Source organism: Bufo gargarizans, chromosome 1 (assembly GCF_014858855.1).
Source record: "Bufo gargarizans isolate SCDJY-AF-19 chromosome 1, ASM1485885v1, whole genome shotgun sequence".
Lineage (NCBI taxonomy): Eukaryota > Metazoa > Chordata > Amphibia > Anura > Bufonidae > Bufo > Bufo gargarizans.
This window is the reverse complement of record NC_058080.1, coordinates 107,912,315-107,926,741: the sequence shown is the minus strand read 5'-3', so window position 1 is coordinate 107,926,741 and position 14,427 is coordinate 107,912,315. Positions and strand designations below refer to the sequence as shown.

The 14,427-nt window shown below is 44.7% G+C and overlaps 1 protein-coding gene and 1 pseudogene across 2 annotated transcripts in view; one reads left to right on the top strand and one right to left on the bottom strand.

The window, feature by feature from the left end:
* Positions 1 to 14,427, top strand: part of SCRG1 (stimulator of chondrogenesis 1) — a 249,313-nt gene that overhangs the window by 150,994 nt on the left and 83,892 nt on the right. The window lies entirely within an intron of this gene.
* On the bottom strand, positions 12,168 to 12,617 carry LOC122924811 (annotated as a pseudogene).

The window sequence follows — 14,427 nt, the reverse complement described above, 5'->3', positions numbered from 1 at the left end:
TAACTCAGTAAAAAAAAGTCTAAGTCTAAGTGTAGGTCAAACGGATCCGTCACAACTTTACATTGAAATTCAATGGGCGATGGATCCATTTGCAATTGCACCATATTTGCGTCAATGTAAACGGATCCTTCCCCATTGACTTACATTGTAAGTCAGGACGGATCCGTTTGGCTCCGCACCGCCAGGCGGACACCAAAACACTCCAAGCAGCCTCCAGAGCAGAATGGAGGCGGAACGGAGCCAAACGGACGCATTCTGAACGGATCCTTATCCATTCTGAATGCATTGGGGCAAAACTGATCTGTTTGGGGCCGCTTGTGAGATCCCCGAAACAGATCTCACAGGCGGACCCAGAAACGGCAGTGTGACAGTCGCCTGTGCCGCATACTGAGCTGAGCGATTTCAAAGGCTCCAAATTATTTCTTTTCATATTGATCCTTATGTTGTCTACTTGGCTCGGCAGCTCTATGTTGTGTGGTCTTTGCTCGGGGGTAAAATGCAAAGCTGTTTTCTGGATTATCCCAAAGGGCCATGATCCTCCATCACTTATTGTTATTAACCCCTCCCTTGCCAGCCCACCCAGCCCTATTTAGCTTTGTGTTCAGCTTTGAAAAAAATGTTTAGGCCATGAAGGTTAATTCAGTGTTAGAGGGGGTGGGGGGTGTTATTGTGTATATTGTGTTTGGGATCCATTTAACAAGTTTGACCAGTTGGGTTTGAGAGTGGTTGAGTGTCATCCACAGATCCCCCATAACAGTACGTCACCCAGAGATTCCCCCATAACACTGTAACCCTGCTTTCACACCTGAGCGTTTCCCAAACGCGTGTCAAACGCGCGTTTTTGACACGCGTTTCTGACGCGCGTTTTTTGTAATAGTAAACACGCGTTTGACGCGCGTTTGTGTCATTGACTGCAGTGTCCTATGGCCACAAACGCGCGTCAAAACGCCCCAAAGAAGCTCAAGTACTTGTTTGAGCGTCGGGCGTTTTACAGTGCGATCGTACGCGCTGTAAAACGCCTAGGTGAGAACCATTCCCATAGGGAAGCATTGTTTTTCATGTGTTGAGCGTTTTACAGCGCGTTTGAACGCGCTGTAAAACGCTCAGGTGTGAACTTAGGGTAACAGTAAACCTTGTGCTTTTAAGGTGTTTTTTCTTAAATGTGCCAGGGGAAGATTGCTAGGGCAGATTAGAACATGTAGTGTAGTTAGTGTTAGTGTAGGGTCCTGCTTAAAAGAGTCTACCTTGTCGTGGTAGCAGGCCTCATATTATTTGGTCAAAAATTAATTCCTTAGTGAAATCGCTGATTATCACTGTTTACTGTCTTTGTAGTTGTAAAACAATAATGAAATTGGGGGTAGGTCCTTGGGGGTGGAGGGGAGGTGGAGTCAGGACGGATTCTAAAGGGGCGGGGTAGGAGGGGGGCCCAGGCCTTGAGCTGTGTAAGGGGCCCCAAAATTTCTGATGGCAGCCCTGTGGCTGCATATACAGGTTTATGGATGCAGATTTCAAAGTCAAAACCAGTAGAGTATTGAAAATAGAGATGTATTATATGACTGTAATACTTTTTCGCTTTTTATGATCCACACCTGATTATGGCTTAAACTGTATTACACATGTGGCTGTACCTAACAGCATTTCGCCACATACCCTTGTTCCGTAAGCTTGTCATCACATAGCTTGCTCCCTGTTCACGTGCTGATCAGACTCCCTATTTAGCTGGGCTGTCGTTCCACCTCCACGTCTGAGCTTTGGGTTATCTTGTAACCAGCGAAAGTGTGCCCTCTGATGTGACTAATGATTCTGCTCCTTGTCGCCTGCCCCTACCTTGGAATTGTCATCTGGAATACACACATACTCAGCCTGATCTGACCTTGGACTGTATTCAGACTACGCTTTTAGCCTGATTCCTTTGTGCTTTGCAACCTGTGGGTCAGCTGCCATCTACACCAGGACTACTCCAGGAGGTCGCAGCCTTGGTTCCTTGCAGCAAAGTCCAGATTCCTGTACAGGAGTTAAAGTGTGAATACCAGGGAACTGTCAGGACAATGCTATTAGGTTTAGTCCAAAGTCAAACTAGTTAGTTGGCAAAGTGGGTCCATACCTACTGCCTGTTACATTATGGCTCTATGTTGTGCCATTACTTTATTATTCCATCTAGAGGTTATGAATGATCTACTATCACTTTGCAATAAATGTTCAGCTGGGTGTTACCAGTTGGAGGGGTACTGACACTATCCAAATAATGCGTACTGTCATAGGAATAGATGCTCCAGAATCTCAGAAATCTCAGTAGAGGTTAAATGTCCTCTTCAAGAATAAAAAAACATCCGATAATCAGCCCATGTAACATGTTTTTCGGGTGAAATGACCTAAGGTGCAGACACCTCAATGATCATTAATGGGCAGCAGATCAAGCTGTCTACATAGTGATCTGCTGCTCAGGGACAATGATTTTGTATGGGGACGAGCGATGGAAGCAGCCATCGCTTGTCCCCATACTGTGGAGGTGATCGCTGCGTAACTGCTGCGCTTCACTTCCATTTAACGAGCAGCCAATTGTCGGAAGAAACACTGAGGCCTCTCAGTGTCCAAGTGCAGCATTAGCGTCTTTTTTTTCTTCATGCTAATCACTTTCAGAAGGACCATAATTAAAATTGCTTTCAGGGTGAGACCACCCCTTTAAAATGTACACCAACCAACGAGCTATACAACTTTGTAATAAAAGAACCTCATTGGGTCACATTTACTAAGGGACTTGCAAAACTTTTATACGTAAACAGTATCACAAGTCCACTTTTCTGTCCGGCAGCACGACAATATTTTGTTGCACAGCCGATTTTGCACCATGTACGTGGCGTGATAGCATCTGGGGCCATGTCGGGGTTCAGACTCCAGCCCTAGCAAATTTACTTAGATTTGCGTCTGAAACAGGTGCAAATGTTAGCAAAAAACTACCCCAGCCAGGGACTGGAGTATTTTTTACTCCAGGCGCTTGGACTGCCATAGGTGCTCCTAATTTATGACGAGGCGCACGCCTTGTCAAAAATTTGTCAGATTTTACAGTAGTGCAGAGGGGAAAACGAAGACTGGCGTAAATGTGCCCCATTATTCTATGTGGTCACATGATTCCTCTTGGCTTTGAAAATGATCCTTGTGGGCCATCATTTAAAGAGGACCTTTCACTCGTATACAAACTAAAAACTAACTATACCTGTGGGCAGAGCGGCGCCCAGGGGTCCCCCTGCACTTACTAGTATGCCTGGGCGCCGATCCGTTCGCCCGGTATAGGCTCCGGTGTCTCAGCTCCGTCTGTTGTACTGGACTGATTTTTTGTAGGAGGTGTGTCCCTGGCTATGAGCTGTGCGCTGCGATTGGCAAGTGCTGCAGCTAGGGACACGCCTCCTACAAAAAAATCAGTCCAATACAACAGACGGAGCTGAGACACCGGAGCATATACCGGGCGAACGGAGCGGCGCCCAGGCATACTAGTAAGTGCAGGGGGACCCCTGGGCGCCGCTCTGCCCACAGATAGAGTTAGTTTTTAGTTTGTATACGAGTGAAAGGTCCTCTTTAAAGGTGTTATTTAGGAATTTGATATTGATGGCCTAGGATCCTCAGGATAGGTCATCAATATCACATCAGTGAGGATCCAACCATGGCTACTGCGTTCTTCAGTGAGCGTTCTTCACAGCTTACCAAGCAAAGCGCCATACATTGGTATTGCAGCTCAGCCCTATCATTTGAATAGGACTGAGCTGCGCCTAGGCTACATGACCAATGTACAGTGACATCACAGGGTGCTGCGCCCTCTTCAAACACCTGATCTTATATTAATGACCTATCCTGAGTGTTAGCCATCAATATCAAATATGTGGTTAATCCCTCTAAAGACTATTAGGCTGGAAACAGTTTTTATGCAATTTGAGGCAGTTTTGTGAGCCAGAAATGGATGTAGCAGGAAAGGACTTTTGAATTCACTCAAAAAACTGCATCAGGCCTCTTGCACACGACCGTATGGCTTTTTCAGTATTTTGGAGTAAGTTTTAAACGGATCCGTTTTTTGTTTCAGTAGTGTTTCCGCTTCCGTTCAATTTTGCCATTCCGTTTTTCCGTTTGTTTTCGTTTGTGATCCGTGTTTTGTGGATCGCAAATTAAAACAGAGGCATACAATGTTTAAACAGTAAGTACATAAAAATATTGGGCTGGGCATAAAAATTCAATAGATGGTTCTGCAAAAACGGAACGGATACGGAAGACCTACGGATGCATTCCATATGCATTCTGTTTTTTTTGGCGGAACCATAAACTTGAATGGAGCCATGGAACATGATTTGCGGGCAATAATAGGACATGTTCTATCTTTGGACGGAACTGAAATACGTAAACGCAACGCAGAAGTGCTGCGTGAAAATCACCGCTCATGTGCACAGCCCCATTGAAATAAATGGGTCGAGATTCAGTGCGTTCACGTCACGCATTGCACCCGCGCGGAATACTAGCTCGTGTAAAAGGGGCCTAAAAGTTTTTATTTCCTTCTATTTACAGCAAATATCCCAGAGTTTTTGTGAAATAAAGACAAATCCATTACTCGCCCTTTAATTGTCCTGCTGCTCCAGTCTCTGCTTATCCTGCAGCGATAACCTCACATTCATCGTTCATATGACCACTGTAACCAATCAGTGGCCTCAGCTGTCAAGTGCCATTCATTTATATTCATTGATGGTTGAGATCTGTGATTGACTGCAGCAGTCACATAATGATGAACATGATGTCATCACTACAAGACTAGTGGGGACCTGAGCACAGAGGACTGGAGCGGAAGGAAATTTGAAGGGTAAATAATTTTTTTGTTTATTACTTAAAGGTGCCTGCGTGATGCCAATTTAAGAACAATCTCAGACATCACCTTTAAGGCTTGTATCATTTTAGTCAGAGACAAAGATTTAATCTAGAAATGTTTCTGATGCAGTAATGAAGATCTACACTAGGGGGAGACAAACATCACCTTTTAAACAGATACTGCAGCTCAAGCATAGTTGCAGAAAGCACTCAATAATACTGCATGTCTAATCATGGAATACTATAATAATTATAAGTGGAGAAGGGTTGATTATTATTTTACTATGAAATCTAGACCTATTTATGAACCACATGTGCCAAAAATTACATCCCCTAACAAGCCAGTTTTGGTTTTCCATGTCAAAAAGGGGACGTGTATTTGCGGAAAAGAGTCTTGTTTAACATACAACAATAGGCACCATAACTGCACCAACATTTTGCTACAAAGTAAGCCAAGTGCAGTACCCCAGACTAAGGTACTTGCAAATTGTTATTGTTATACAGTGTTATTTAAACAGGTTTTTTGAGATTTTGTAACTGATGACCTTTCCTCTGGATAGGATTGGAGGGGGCCCGACACCTGGGACCCCTGCTGATCAGCTGTTATAGAAGGTACTGACGCTTACAGTAGTGCAGCGGTTTTCTCTCAGCTCACCGCTGAACATTGTACAGCGGCTGCACTTGGTATCGCAGCTCCACGTAGACCATGTGACAGATGATTGTGATGTCACATGGCCTAGGCAAGGCTGCGAGAAGGCCACGGATCTACTGGAAGCACTGTGGCCTTCTCTAACAGCTGATCGGCTGTTATTTAATATGTTAATGCCTTTTAATGTACCAGCATAAATCTGTATGGTTCAGTTGGGGTTATTAATCCTGGCTCTCCTGTAGGAGGATGGGTGATGGACTTAGATCCACCCCTAGCTCATTCAAGTTTTAGCTGTGGAAGTGAGAGGAAGCCATGTGTAAAAACTCCTCAGAGCCTTAGGCTGGATTCACACAGGCATCACATTTTGGCTCAGGATGCATCCCGGGTGCATTGCGGCAAACCCGCGTGAGTAGGTACGCAATTGCAGTCAGTTTTGACTGCGATTGCGTTCCGTTGTTCAGATTTTATCGCATGGGTGCAATGTGTTTTGCACGTGCGTGATAAAAAACGGAATGTGGTACCCAGACCCGATCTTCTTCACAGAAGTTCAGGTTTGGGTTAGGTGTTGTGTAGATTGTATTTTTTTTTCCCTTATAACATGGTTATAATAGCATTCTTAATACAGAATATATAGTACAATAGGGCTGGAGGGGTTAAAAAAAAGAAAAAATAATTTAACTCACCTTAATCCACTTGTTCGCGCAGCCGGCATCTCTTCTGTCTTCTTCTTTGGGGACTAGGACCTTTGATTAAGTCACTGCGCTAATCACATGGTCCATCACATGATCTTTTTTTTTACCATGGTGATGGATCATGTGACGGACCATGTGATGAGCGTAGTGATGTCATCAAAGGTCCTTTTCCTGTGCACAGCAAAGAAGAAGACAGAAGAGAAGCTGGGTTGCGCGATCAAGTGGATTAAAGAGGACCTTTCACCAATCCTGACATTGTGACCTAAGTATACAGACATGGAGAGCAGCGCTCGGGGATCTCACTGCACTTACTATTGGGCGCCCTGGGCGCCGCTCCGTTCTCCCGCTATGCCCTCCGGTATCTTCGGTCACTAAGTTATGGTAGGCGGAGTCTGCTCTTGTTCTGCTGTAGCGCTGGCCAAACGCAGCGCAGAGCTCACAGTCTGGGAGGGTTTTTTCTCCCAGGCTATGAGCTCTGCAATGCTATCCATGCCTGTATACTTAGTTCACAATGTCAGGATCGGTGAAAGGTCCTCTTTAGGCCTCTTTCACACTACAGTATGTTGAATTCAGTGTTTTGCGTTCCGTTTTTCACGGATCCGTTGTTCCGTTTTTTGCTTCCGTTGTGGTTCCGTTTCCGTTCCGTTGTTCCGTTCCGTTTTTCCGTATGGCAAATACAGTATACAGTAATTTCATATAAAAAATTGGGCTGGGCATAACATTTTCAATAGATGGTTCCGCAAAAAACGGAACGGAAACGGAAGACATACGGATGCATTTCCGTATGTGTTCCGTTTTTTTTGCGGACCCATTGACTTGAATGGAGCCACGGACTGTGATTTGCGGCCAAATATAGGACATGTTCTATCTTTTCAACGGAACGGAAAAACGGAAATACGGAAACGGAATGCATACGGAACACATTCCGTTTTTTTGCGGAACCATTGAAATGAATGGTTCCGTATACGGACCGTATACGGAACGCAAAAAACGGACCGTATACGGAACGCAAAATACTGTAGTGTGAAAGAGGCCTTAAGGTGAGTTATATATTTTTTTAACCCCTCTAGCGCTGTTTTACTATGCATTCTGTATTCAGAATGCCATTGTTTTCCCTTATAACCATGTAAGGGAAAATAATAAAGATCGGGTCCCCATCCAGATCGCCTCCTAGCAACCGTGCATGGAAATCGCACCGCATACGCACTTGCTTGCGATTTTCACGCAGCCCAATTCACTTCTATGGGGCCTGCGTTGCATGAAAATGCACAATATAGAACATGCTGCAATTTTCACGTAGCGCAAAAGTGATGCGTGAAAATCACAGCTCATGTTCACAGCCCCATAGAAATGAATGGTCTGGATTCAGTGCGGGTGCAATGCGTTCACCTCACGCATTGCATCCGGCGGAAATCTTGCCCCTGTGTACTCAGCCTTAGGCCCCTTTCCCACAAGCGAGTTTTCCGTGCGGGTGCAATGCGTGACGTGAACGCATAGCACCCGCACTGAATCCTGACCCATTTATTTCAATGGATCTGTGTACATGAGCGTTTTTTTCAAGCATAAGTTCTGCGTTGTGTGAAAATCGCAACTGAACGCAATTGCAGACAAAACTGACTGAACTTGCTTGCAAAATGGTGCGAGTTTCACTGAACGCATCCGGACCTAATCCGACATGCGGGTGCAATGCGTTTTGATCATGTACACAGATCCATTGAAATGAATGGGTCAGGATTCAGTGCGGGTGCAATGCGTTTTGAGGCGTTATTCACGCGCGTGATAAGAAACTGAAGGTTTGCAAACAACATCTCTTGCTTGCGGATGCAATGCGTTTTTCACGCAGCACCATTCACTTCTACGGGGCCAGGTCTGCTTGAAAAACGCAGAATATAGAACATTCTGCGTATTTCACGCAACGCAGAACTGATGTGTGAAAAAAAACGATCATGTACGCAGACCCATTGAAATGAATGGGTCAGGATTCAGTGAGCGCGCAGAAAACTCGCTTGTGTGAAAGGGGCCTTAGACTTTAGTTTCAGAGAATCTGCATCAGATAAGCCAGCCATCACTACTTTACAGAACTCCGAGATAAGGACAGTCCACAAATTGCGTATCCACAAAATACGCATACTGGCTGTGTGCATTCTGCATTTTGTGGAATACAACGTCCTGGCCTCTGTAGAACAGTCCTATTCTTATCCATAATGCGGACAAGAATAGGACATGTTCTCTTTTTTACAGGGCCGCAGAATGGATGTACGGATGCACACTTGTTTGCAGCCCCATTGAAGTGAATGGGTCCACATCTGACCCACAAAAAATGCAGATCAGATGTGGACCATAAATGCATTCCTGTGCATGTGCCCAAAGAGAAAAGAAATACCTAGAAGTTCCAGAATCTGCATGGTCGAGCACTGGAGTCAGTAAGAGATTTGCTGTTTAAGGCTATTAGAGACTTTACTGCAGAGAGAGGGACATTGATCAGGCGCCCTACACACATCGGACATGGTCTGGCCCCCCGCCAATCAACTGTTTGAAGAGAATGCAGCACTTGTACGAGCTCTGTGTTCTCCTCTATGTTTACCTGCTTACTGTCAACATTGCAATGGTGAGCAGGTGTAATTCCAACTCCGCTGCCCATTCACTTCAATGGGACGGCTCTTTCCTATTCAAGTGAATAGATTGCATTCAATGCATTCTGGGAACATCTGCACTAAGAATTGTTCGGAACTGTGTTTTGATACCTAGATTTATACACCAGTTTTTTACCACAAAAAAAAAGTCACAAACCTCAGAGTTACAAATTTGTAAACACCATTTTGACTAATGGTGTCTTACGCTCCCTTGCCACTTTCTGAAAAGAGGACATGGTGAGGGCGGGTATGAGTGGAGCCATCAGCCCCAGTACATTTATCATTATTTACGCCAATTTTCGGGCATAAATGATAACTGAAATTTTCGGATTTCATTCAGATGCACGGGCTGCTTCAGGATGCATTTCATTTATGACAAGGCCTGAGAGCAGCAGGCGCCGGCCTTAATAAATCCTCCCATTCAATTAGGCCGCATTCACGCGATCGTGTCACAGCCTTGTCCGTTTTGCTTCCGGGTCTGTGCGTCCACGCCGCAAAGATAGGATATGTCCTATCTTTGGCCACATCTTACAGATCGTGGATCCATTGAAGTCAATGGATCTGCACCGTGATTCGGTGTGCACACGGCTGGTGCCTGTGGTTTGCAGATGTGTGGTCTACGGTCTGCAGTGCAGACAAGCCCATGTGAATACAACAGCACTTTTGGTCCAGAATGGCTGCTACAAATGTGAATTGAAAACTATACATTTTATTGCTTCTATTTTTTCATTTATAGTAGGTATAATACCATTTTAGTTTAGAATGATCCCCATTTCTCAATTCTATTGTTTGTATGTGAAATGCTGCGCTGCCACACTGTTAGTCTTCTGTATGCTAGCCTGATGGATATGCACCTCTGACCGTGAATGTTCTAGTCTAAATGTTCTTGTAGTATACATTTTATTGCATCATACAGGAGGGTTGGCAAAGACAGTACCCTATCTTATGCATATTTACCAGCATTTAGTTGGTAAAATGAAGATTGGCAGCTCTGCAGGCAGGATCCTCTTTAATTTTGTACCAGTCTGTAGTTTCACGCTCATTGTATTTGTGTTCTATATTATTCATGTGTAACCCCCTCTTGATGTACAGCGTACATGATGTACATTATAATACATTTATGGGTTTATGTAAGTAAAGCTTAGACATTTTCTAATAAAATGTTCTGCAACTTTTGCATACATTTTAATACTGAATTCCTTACTATTTTAAGACCTCTGCTTGCTCTCAGAGAAAGTGAACCTACTTGTTTATAGCCAGAGGCTGAAAGCCAATACAGACCTAATAGTTCACACAGCTGAGTTTACTACAAATCTATCCAGTCTCGGCACAGAAACTGGACTATATGTAGATACACTGTAACCAGACAGAAAGAGAGTTGTGTTACTAATGTGTTTAGCTCACAGATTTCCAACACTGCAGCAAACTCTCAGCTGTGGGAAATAGAAGGTCTGTGTCAGACAGGGCCTGACCTGTAAGAGTACGACCACACGGCACGGTCATGATGCGGTTAGGAACCTCAGCATCTCATTTCTGAATAGAAGTCAATGGGGACATAGGTTATTAAGACAGACCTGGCACTTTCAAAGTTGTAATGACTGCCCCTGATTTCCGCAAGGTTGACCACACGTAAAACATGTCCTGTTGCTTGCGGCTGATAACCACATTGGCTATACAGTTGATCAGCTACATGCAGTATATGTAACATATTTTACCCCATGTGTCCCTATTTGAAGTAAATCAGAATGCTAAAGAACCACAAAAAATCCCAACAGGTTAAACAACAGTCCACAAATGATCATAGACAAAAAATGCATCCTAAAATAATGATTATACATGTGGTAACCATATGCAGTCAGCCACAAATGCACCCCTAGCCACATCATGACTGCAACACGACTGCACCGTGTGGTCATATCCTAAGCTGCTCTATTGAGCAGATTCATGGTAGACCGGGACAGTCAGCGGACCACTCATCATGGATGGACTTGAAAAGAAGGATTGATGGAGGCAGTGGTGGAACTACTGACATAGTGGCTGCAACAGGGCCCTCAGGGGCAGGAGAACCATCAGGCTACATCTTGCCTGCCAGCACACACAGTAATGAATACTATGTGTCCAACAGAAAGAGAGACTCCAGCTTCTTGTGGAGTAAAAAATTGTTCTTTATTGGCTCATCATATAAAATCCACCAAAATCACAGGAAAAGGTGTAGTAACATGTTTCGGTCTACAAAATCCAGCCCTTCATCAAGACATAACACACATATTAAAACCATTCCTTTTTATGTAGCACAAGGTCCAACCCCCTCTAATCAGCAAAGTGTCCACAACCTGGAGCCTGGAATGGGAACCATTCAGCGGTCCAGGGGAGGAGATCCAGTATCATAGGTGATACATACACATAATGAACATATCTTATGCCAACTTTCACACCTGCATTAGGTGCGGATCCATTACTACACCTTTTTCCTGTGATTTTGGTGGATTTTATATGATGAGCCACTCCACAAGAAGCTGGATTCTCTCTTTCTGTTGGATATTCTATTGGGCCCAGTTCTGGCCTTTTTTCCGTGCTTTGTGGATTAAAGTCAGAGGTGAGAGCTGCAGCCATTTCTATCATTGTTGTGAATACTATGTGTGTACCGGCAGGCAAGGCCCAAGCCATAATAGATGACAGTCTGTCATCCATAAGAGTCAGTGCCTCATTCCCCGGGCATGCTCTCCCCAGCAGACACAATGCAGTGACATGATCATGCCTGCTGGGCTGAGGATCTTCACCCGGCCTGTGCACTCTCTTACTCAGTCGAGCAGGCATAATGATGTCACATTGCACCTGCTGTGAAGAGTGTGATATGCTCTGTTCATCAAGGGAATGGGGCTAGGTGAATATAGGGGCAGCACTACTGTAAGGTGAGCAGTAGCACTAAAAGGTCAGCACTACTGTACTGAGGGCACTAAGTTGGCAGGACTACTGTAAGGGGGCCACTAAGGGGGCAGCACTACTGTAAGGGAGCACTAAAGGGGCAACACTACAGTAAGGGGGCACCCAGGGGACATAAATACTGTGTGGGGGCACTAAGAAAGCATTCTACTCTTGGGGGAGCACTAAGGAGAAATGACTACTGTGTGGAGCCCTAAAGAGGCATACAGGGCCCACAGAATACACTGAGGAAGTGGTGGAGGCTGAAGGACACATCTTTAGTACAGTTTGTGATACCTAATGTTTTAAATTCATTGGACGTTTTCAATAAGTACAGGAAACACAAAATAGGTATGAGACTTACAATAGTGCGATCAGATTTATCATTCATCACTAAAGAGTATTTCAGATTTTTGAACTTTCTATCTATTAACTGTAGTGAAGACCAAACATATCTGAAAGATAGAAACAGGGTGGTATTTGCTCTTCTGACATGTAGAAACTATACATCAAGGCAACAATAACAGCTGATATTGCTGGGATGATCCAATTACTCCAGAAACTGGAATTATAATCTGAAGTGGTAATAAAGGTGTCCCCCGGTTTCTTGATTTTCCATCTGTTGTCTGGATGAAGTTCTCGTATTACAAATTCTTTTGACATGTTTCTGGCATCTGTAGAGTGTCTAATGCATTCGAATGTCTCTGTGGCATCCCCTCCGGCCTGTTGTCGGAGAACCTCTTCACTGCCAGGATGCTCCTCCAGGAACTTGGTGACATCAAACACCTTATGGTGGATGATGATCTAGGTGCTCTTGCTGTTGTTGTGCTTCTGGATCTCCTCTAAGGTGTAGTACTTCACGTCATTCTGGTCGGCCATAATGCCAGAGGACACAGCAGGGCACGCCGCAAACACAGTCTGATTTGTCCTCACGGCTCGCTGCTCCCTCCTGCACTTCCGCTACTCCCCCCCCCCCCCCCCTTAGCCTGAGGCGTCTTCTCAACCAACATACAGTAAAGTAAACTCTTAGCTCCTCCTCCTGTCTAGTGTGAAACTAGCCAAAGGAGGGGGGTTGCGGGGAGGTTAATCTTGACCAAATCTCCAATTCTATTTGCTAAAATGCAGCCTCAAAATGCAAGTAACCTCCTTCATCCTTCCCTGTTTCCTGCAGACACGCATTACTGTACCAAACTACAGCCCTTCAGCAAACAAACTGCCCTCTGTTACAGCCAAATATTTCTAATGTGGCCCTTCACAGTAGTTATGCCCTCATTGCACCCCTTCACTTTAGTTATGCCCTCAATGCACCCCTCACAGTAGTTATGCCCACATTGCGCCTCCTTCACACTAGTAATGCCCTCTCTGTGCCCCATTCACAGTAGTAATGCCCTCATTGCATGCCCTCACAGTAGTTATGCCCTCATTGCACCCCCTCACAGTAGTTATGCCACCATTGTTCCTCTCTTACAGTAGTAATGTCTTCATTGCACCCCTTCACCTTAGTTATGCCTACATTGCACCTCCTTCACACTAGTAATGCCCTCTCTGTGCCCCATTCATAGTAGTAATGCCCACTCTTTTGTCCTGTTCTTGATGATTGGCTCTCCTCCAGCACCCCCCTGCAGGCACAGATTGCGATGCAGCACTGTATGGGAGGAGCACAGGCAGATTCCCGGACTTCTCCTACACAGGACAGCAGCGTGATCTGTGTCTGCAGGGCTGAATCGTGAAGGAGGGAGAAGATGGATCCCTTCTTTACCATTCAGTGCGCCGGCCTGCAGGAGGAAAGGAGCGCCAGGAGCTGAGCAGTCAGAAAGTGAAAGGACCGGTGGTGCTCTAGCAATGAGTGCTTCCATCTGTATTCATGGAAGAGCACATTGCATCCGACACCCTCCTGATTCCTACCCCTCCCCTTGGCACGCCACTGCATATGACTGAGTCTGATCTGTGCTGCTTTCTCACATATAGTCTGCAGCATAATAAGAATCTGAAGAGCGTCTGTATAGACTCTATGGTGGTATTATTGGTTATGCTAGTGCTCGTCATGTGGTAGTGTAATGTTCCTGACTGTGTGATTACTTGCTTCTGTGTTCCAATTTTATTTTGTGTTGATCCTGTGGCATACATAGTTAAGAGAGTGGCAAGAGAGCATGACCAAGTAAACCAAATTTCACCACCGCAAGCACTGTGTGCAAATGTATTTTTGTGATACGGGGGGTATTATTGTGTGTGGGCTGGTTTAGTTTGTGTGTCAGTGCTACTTTTTCATTACAGTCTGTTCCTGGTACCAGATATACAGTCATGGGAAAAACAAAGTACATCTTTGAAATCTATGATTTTACCTATCAGGGCACAAAAAAAAACATCTGGTCCTTAGATGGTCCTAGATCTAGGTGACTACAACCTTAAATGAAAACAACACATGACAAATTACACTGTGCCATTATTTTACAGTAACTAGGCCAAATTCAGAAGCAGTGGGTTGAAAATTAAGTACACCTTTACTGCTTCCCTAGGAATTAGGAGATTAAGTAGCAGTCAGATGCTGCTACTCAAAAGCCCTTGATTAATTGACCATCATTCTACAGTGACAAAGATTATTCACAAGTGGAAAACATTCAAGGTGGTTGATAGATGCCGCAGCAAATTTACCCCAAGTTCAGACCATGCAATGCTCAGAAAAATTACA